Here is an 8,402-nt window from a genome sequence, read left to right as displayed (position 1 = left end):
CAGAACTACCCACTTCAAAGATTTACTTCACACTTTGCTTTCCATCTGTTAAATCCCTCAGGCCTTAATACTATAAACAATAGCAGATAATTAGATTTATGCATGTAATTTGATTTAAATTGATTCTAGTAGTTATTCAGTGTATTGGGGAAGTCGCGGAGCCAGCCAGTGGAACACACATACACACACACATGAGCAACTTCATAAATGACTTGAAAAAGAATGATCATTCTTTCTAAACAATGCCTTATAGGTGCCATAAAAGTGAACTGTAGATCAATGCAGTTTATTTGAGAAACTTGACTTTCTCAAATGTGGAGATCTCCTCTTACATTCTTCTCTGGTTTGTCAAGGTTACTGTTCATTGTTACAGTATCAAGATTACAGGGAAAATGTGGGGATGTCAGAAGCAAACCACTTATTTAAGTAAGGTTTGGGGATAGAAGTGTCAGCTGGAAGGATTTTGTGACAATGGTTGTGTGACTTCTTAGGATTGAGAAGATGCAGTTCTTGCTATTGTGGAAGAGCTCCTAGTGAAGATTAAATTTAATTTGGATGGTAAACCACTTTTGCCATCTTCAGTCAATGATAGCCAATACAACAGACCAAAATACACTTCTGCTTTTGCCTATAAAATACAGATAATTCTAACTGCCCCTTACAAAAAATAAAGTGCACATTAACTTTTCATTAAAAATGAATGAAATAATCCTGGACTACAGATTCATTATTGCAGAAAAATAATGACTTTCACAAGATCCTATTTTTCCCTTTCTCTCATCCTTTTATTTTCCTCCCCACCCCTCAAATCGTTTCACTTATTATGGCAAGGCATCTTCTTATGTCTTGAAAGTTTTTATAGAAAACCAATTACCTTGTCAATGTTCTTTGCCTCTAGAAATTTGAATTCACCTGTCAGTTCAAAGAAAAACATTATTTATTCAAAGATAAGTCCAAAGGGTAGGGACAAATTCCAACTATAGAGGATGTGTTGTTCATTTGCCCATTTTGATTTAATATGATAATGGCAAGAACAAAAAAAATACAGCAAAAGCAAACAAACAAACAAAAAAAAAAACCCTGAAAATAAACAAACCCCCAAACCATGAATTTTACTTTGTTTTATGCCTCATTTTTCATTTGAGAATATGCAAACCATGCTTTAATGAAAAATAAAAAAATTTTGAGAATTTTTACTGCTTCCCTCCTTTTGTTCTGGGACAAGGTGTCTAGAACAACTATATTCCTTAAATTGCCTTGGTGAGAAAGAACAGCAAGACATTATATTTTATTACTTGGGAATAATTTAGGAATACTGCAGGAAATAAATAGCACTGTCACAGCCCCTTATTTATTTAATTTTGAGAATGAATTTGGTGCTAATGAGGTTGAGGGGATGATAGCAAAGTCTAGAGTCAGGCACAGCGTGGGCAGGTGCTCTGAAAGCTTCTTCAAACAGCTCTGTCAGCAAGTGCACTTTAATCCTACTTTGCAATATCCCTGCTTGCCATCAAAGTGCCAGTTCCTGCCAGGTGCTGAGTGCCCTCAGCTCTCACCGCTGACAACAGCAGAAGAACTTCACATGGTGAGCTCAGTGTATGGCAGAATCAGAGCAGTGTCTTGAAACTTAAGTGCAGAGCAGGATATTTAATGGAAAATTAACTTTGTCAAATACAGACTTTTGTCCTAAAGACAAAGATACTAGCATCAAAAAATCTTTCATTAATGTAACCAGTATTGAGATTTAGGTTCTCCAGCAGTCACCTGACTGCATTTAATGGTTACTGGTCAGCTATTTGCATTTGTTATGTAGAAATCCAATATAACATTTTAAATATTAGAAAAAAGTTATTAACCATTTAACTAACAACTTTCTGTCTGCTGCTAAAGCAGACAAGCCAAAAGACTCAACAGAACATAGAAAAGTCATGGACTCAGAGGGGTAAAAGTAAAGTTTAAACATACACATGTACTCATTGTACATCTCAAAAATGATGTGACTCCTGGATGCTGAATTACCCATGCACTGCACAATCCAGTTGACACTGCCTCAATCTTTTTAGAAAAATCTTTTTAGAAATATCATCTGAATTCTATCTTTTGAAAAGCCAGGAAACTTCTTCCAGCATTCAATTTTAGCCTGAGGCATTAATTTTCCTTTAGATATCTTTTTGGCTCTGGTTGTTGCACATCTAGCCTCAATCTTGATTAGCACTCAGATTCCCAAGTCCTATTATATTCAGCTTCTGCTGCGTAAGAATTTCACACTTCTAGGACTGAAGGTCCTGAAATCCTCACATGATATTCACACACGCTGAAACAAAATGATGCGTTGGCAGCCTGAATAGAGTTGCTGATATGGATGTCCACAAAAACAAGAGTCCTGACTGAAGATTCTCCCAGGTTTGAACATCTCTAAAGCTCTTCTCTTTATGGCTTTTCTGATGCCTAATACAGATTTCATGAAACCTTTTCCTCCAAGGAGATGCTAATGGACTCTCTTCGACCTGGTCTCTTACTATCACAAAACCTGTATCAACTTTATCCATCTACATTTTATAGGATCTTGTTTGTTTCACACACATACTACCTTATCTATTTTGGATCACACATTGGACAAGAAAGGTGTTTGGTTAAAAAAAAAAACAACAACAAAAAAAGACATGATTAGGTTTGAATGTTAAATTGGAGATAAATTTTAAATCTCTACATATTATACAGAATTGCCTGAATCATTAGATGGTACATTCAGAAAAACAAATTATCAAAAAAGTTAACATCTTCACAAGGGCATAGGACATTCCTTATTCTGGAGATAATAAGTAGAAATAAAAGTAATGCAGCTTGATACATGATTTAGTAGCAGATCCTTCATGTTATCTAATACTGTCTTCAATTTCTGTATGAGATGCTCCAAAAGAAATGCCTCCTATTTATGGTGTTGGACCACCACATCAGTGGCAGATGTTGGTGGGATGGCAGGAGAGATTGAACCTTCCCACCTATATCCCGTTACATTTCGTTGCCATGTGTCAGATGGAAGCAGAGGATAGTTTGACAAAATGACATCTGAAACAAAGTTGTATCATTGAATTCTTCCATATGGAACAAATGGCACTCACTGCTTATCAGCACTTGTTGAATATTTATGGAGATCAAATACTGAATGTGAACACAGTGAAGTAGTGGGTGGTGCATTTCCACAGTAGCAACAGCAAGTCACCACTACTGAAGTTATTAACTAATGCAGCATGCAGGTTCTCACTGGCAAAAATGCATAGCTAAATTTGGTGGCTGCACTGACAAATAGTGTTTTGTAGCTGAGTACTTGCTCTGTAAAACAGCTCTTTGAAAATCTGTTGCATTTTCCTTGAAAACAAGTAGGAGGCATTACTTTTGGAGCAACTTATCTATCTGCATACAGCGGCCTAGTCATGTTTCTTGGCATACACATTTGTTCACATTAGCACAACCGCAGTGCAGGTTTCACATGGACTACACAAATAAGACATATAAGTTATGCCTTAGTCTTTATCTTCAGAATATATATTTTTATTATAGTTTCATTGCAGATGTAATGGATTGAGGAACTCTTGTCCTAATTACTAGTTAGGTTAATATAACTCATGCAATGCAGATCTTTGGTCATTTTAAGGGCTAGATTATTACTCTTTCTAAACTCCAGTTAACCTTTGCATCCATAATACGTTTGTGTTAAGCACAATTTACATGTTTAATATGTAAGTGTAAATGTGAAGATTTCTGAGATACACGTAGCAGTTTCATGATTCACTAGCACAACTATTGTTAATCTGAGATTATTGTGCTTAAATTAGACTGGCAGCAAATCGAAAAGCTATCCTTTGCACTTCTGAACATATGCTCTTTTTCAACTTGGGAGCAGGCTGATTACTGGTCTGATACAACAGCCATGAAAGGCTTCATTTCTCTTATTTATTGGTTCAGCAACGTTCTTGTACAGTATTTTTGCAAGATGTCATATTCTAATAAGCATATAAACAGGGCATAGAGTCAGAAGCAAATTTCACAAAAGACAATTTCCCTCTTATCTGTAGGCTCCAAAACTAAGAGCCCAGCAGGATCCATCCAGTTTACAAAAGCTTTTTTCTCCCTACATGCAGAGTATGTTTAAATGTACCCTCAACATCCTTACCAAATGTCTTTTTCTGGTTGCTCAGTTCATATTTGTCACCAGTATACAAAATGGAAAGTGTAAAGAAAGCATGTGCAGCTTTGCATCACTAATCTTGTTACTGTAATGGCTATGAAAGTATCCAACAAAAAAGTAGCATTTAAGCTAGTCCACACATAAATACTATGCACAGCATGTGCCCAATGGATATTCCCTGGCTCCGTGAAACAATGGAAAAATTCAGACATTTTAATGCTACTTCTCACATCCTACCACAAGTGACAAATACCTTTCCTAGCCCAGATGAAAGGAGTGCTGACAGTTCTTTCTACCTTAAAGACAAATGAAGAACTTTGATGGGAATAAGAAGTTCAACAACCTCTCAAATCCAATTAAATATTTTTATCTTTAGAGTCTTTAGACAGAAGAGATGAGGGATTCCTTTCCCTCTCTCCCTCTTTCAAGCTAACCACTTGTCACTTATCCCTCCTTTAATTTGGCATGTAAAACCCCCAAGACTTCAACCATAAGTCTCTTGAGACCAAGATTACATCATTACTGTTATGGCAAGTTATACACTAATCATAACCATTACCACTTACAAGTTCACAGCTTTATTCAATTAACTGCCTGACATGGATTTTGCAGTTAATTCATAGTGAAGGTCACCAGTGGTCTGAATGGCAGGTGCATTCTGCTACCTCTCTGAATGCCAATTCCTAGTCCTAAGCAAGTACTGGGGAATATAGTCTCAACAAGGTAATCAAAAGACTTACAACTTAAGACACATTTTTATAGGCGTGTCTAATGATCTGTAAAATAATATAGCATAATTAGCATATTCAAATGACAACCACATCATTTTAAACTCTAATTGACATTGAAAAGCAGAAAAAAAAAGAGATTTTACTTTATCTTTTCAAAAGAAAATATGAGATTATGCAATTATATTAAAAGCTGTCTAGTACCATCACGAGTCCTTCTGTGCTATAATCAAATATTCAAAGGTACTGTAGTAGCAAGCTACAAGTACTTCTTGATCTCATGTTAAACTAAGGCTTGCTTATTTTATTGCTGGAGGATAAAGGCAGACTTTATCAAAAGACATCACAGTAGAAATACATTGGTATAAAAATGCAGTCTGTCTTGCATTTGAATCAACTGCACCTACATGTGTTGGGGTGAAACCAGACATCTAAACTGTAGAAACAGGTTCCAGAATACATGCCTGTCCCTTGAGTGTCCATTGAAAGTGTGACGGCAGTTCACATGCTTCAAAACGAGCCCAAATAGCAGAACAGTGGACAAACATTTCCCTACTTTTACAATCTAAACTGAGCTAAACAAGCTTTCTATAATTGAATCTAAATTTTTATAAGCTAGTCTAAATTTGCCAAGTTGGTACCAATCTAACTACATAATGCTGTAATATTATGTATGTGAAAATGTATCCTATATCACAGCTACATGCAAAAGAATGCAGTGTAGAATTAGATTAGAAGTTAGCATAGAAATTCAGACAACCTATTCAAAAAACTTTTCGGAGGTTTGAATTGCTGAAGAAATTCACCTAGCCAAAGCAGTGAAAATCCCTACAGCCTTATATTACAGATCTAGTAAAATTTCCTACCACTGTTAGCAAGCTGTAAACTTACCTAGTGTTAATATATAAAATAAATTTCATGCTTGTCTACTCTTGTAAAATCACTGACAAAATACTTCTCTTTATAAAGTAAAATTTGGGACTCATATAATCTCAAAATTATTTTAAGCTAATTAATATTTGCGTTATGTGGCTGCCCAATTCATTTAAATACTGAAGCATAAACCAAACAAAGGTTCCTGCAAGGAAAGCAAAACCTGTCAACAGTTGCCAGTACTTTTTTTGTTTTTATTCCCTTGCTGACCAACACTTGATGTTATTTCATACAGATGGAAAATGACAGTGAGAAATGTGTATTCTCTCTGTATATTACACTGAGTGGTAAATACAAAAGAACTGAGAAAGATGCCTCAGGTATAATATTAGGAGGATGGAAATCCCATCAATAATTAAAGTAGAAGATTTACATTAGTAACTAGTCACATATTTTATTAAAAAATTCTAAGACCCAAGACAGTTTCCCAGTACTGGAAGAATGCAATATCCATCAGTAGCCAGTGCCAAACAATACAGAGGAAACAATTTTACATGTCATGTACATAGAATCATAGAATGGCTTGGGTTGGAAGGGACATCAAGCATCATCAAGCTCCCAACCCCCGCCACAGGCAGAGCCACCAACCTCCATATTTAATACCACACCAGGCTGCCCAGGGCCCCATCCAGCCTGGCCTTGAACACCTCCAGGGACGAGGCATCCACAACCTCTCTGGGCAGCCTGTTCCAGCACCTCACTTGGTAAAAAGCTTCCCTGATATCCAACCTAAATCTTCCTTCCTTCAACTTAAAACCATTTCCCCTTGTCCTGCCATTATCTACCCTTTTAGAGAATTGACTTCCCTCCTGTCTGTGGGCTCTCTTTATGTACTAGAAGGCTGCAATGAGGTCCCCCCGCAGCCTTCTCTTCTGCAGGCTGAACAAGCCCAGATCCCTCAGCCTGTCTTCGTAAGGGAGGTGCTCCAGCCCTCTAATTCTCTTCATGGCCCTCCTCTGAACCCTCTACTGCAGCTCCCTGTCTTTCTTGTACTGGGGCTCCCAGTACAAGACCTGGATGCAGTATTCCAGATAGGGCCTCATGAGGGCAAAGTAGAGAGGGACAATCACTTCCCTATCCCTACTGTCCACCCCTCTTCTGATGGAGCCCAGGATACTATTTGCTTTCTGAGATGCAAGAGCACTCTGCTGGCTCATGTTAAGTTTTATATTCACCAGAACCCCCAGATCCTTCTATACAAAATTTAAGTAACAGAAGAAGCCACATCCAGAAAAGAAAAGATCAATGTTTGTATTCAAAAATGAATGATCCTTCTTAATATTCCATCATGATTAAGACGAAAACAGTAACTTCCAAACCAATGGATTATTAAACAGAATGGAACAAGAAGTTATACAAATGGGATAGATGCAAGAAAACAATTTGGGAAATGTGAGCAATAAAATATTAACTCTATTATCCCATGGTTATTTCTACTTGACATGGATACTCATATATCAGAGGAAATGATCACCCACTTTTGACTGAACTCTCCTGTAGTTCACTGTGCCCAGGAGTATGGACATATTAGTAGGATCTGCCTGGAGCTGCTGCAGGAGTTGCAGCTTGGTGGGGCTGGAGGGGTCCATTGGATCCTTCTCTCTACCACTGAAATCAGCCCATGAAATCTCCCTTGCTTGCTTGCTCCCAGTGTCAGTTCCCTCGTCAGTTCCTTTGCTCCTGTGAGGCTTGCAACAGCTCTTCCTCCACTCCTTTTCTCTAAACTGTAAAAATATCAACTCTATTGTCTAGAGTTACTGTGAGAAGTGACATAATTGACACTTCCAGACTCTCTGTTCTCACTATAAAACACAGAAAATCTGAAGGAAGACTATTCCTTTACCCTTTTTGTCTTCCTCTATTTCCTGTCTGAAAATTGCTGAAGATCATAGCAAGAATTTTGTTGACCCTTCTGCCTAGAAATATGGCTCAAATGTTTCCAAACAGGATTACAGGCAACATACTCACTGCAGGGCTACTTAGAGTGATATTCTAACATAAATGTCATATATCCCATATCCATCACACAAATGAGGCCTGGCATATCCAGGCAGCTCTCTTTCCTCTCCAGCACATTTCTTTAGAGTATTCCTCCCCCATAGGGTAGGCTGCCCATCTGACTTGCACTTTCCATGCACTAAGAGAGCCAATTGCAATCTCACTACTCTTGAAAATATGTACCTGTCTTACCTTTGATATGACCCATGTATCAGTAAGGTACTGAAAATGGTGATTCACACAAAACCAATCCACAAAGTAAGTTGGGTTACGCACACTGCCACCTCAAGCACTAAGCAGCCCAAGACTATCTCAGCAACAATGAGTAGGAATTACATAATCCTCTGTGAGAAAGATCAGCTGTTCTCATGGGTTGTATTGCTTCAGAGAAGCATCATTGCTCCTTCTTGTGCTGTCAACAGAGAACAGATACATTTGAGGAAATAGTTTTCCTTCTATAATCTTGCTAAACAGGCTTAGTAGGAAGGGCTGATTTATTTAAAGCCCATTTGTCACTACATTGCAATTGTCCTGTTCTGTGATGTTGCCTAGAA

The sequence above is a fragment of the Tympanuchus pallidicinctus genome, unplaced genomic scaffold (assembly GCF_026119805.1).
Source record: "Tympanuchus pallidicinctus isolate F22 unplaced genomic scaffold, pur_lepc_1.0 scaffold7, whole genome shotgun sequence".
NCBI lineage: Eukaryota > Metazoa > Chordata > Aves > Galliformes > Phasianidae > Tympanuchus > Tympanuchus pallidicinctus.
The sequence above is the reverse complement of the archived record's forward strand: the minus strand, read 5'-3'. Positions refer to the sequence as shown.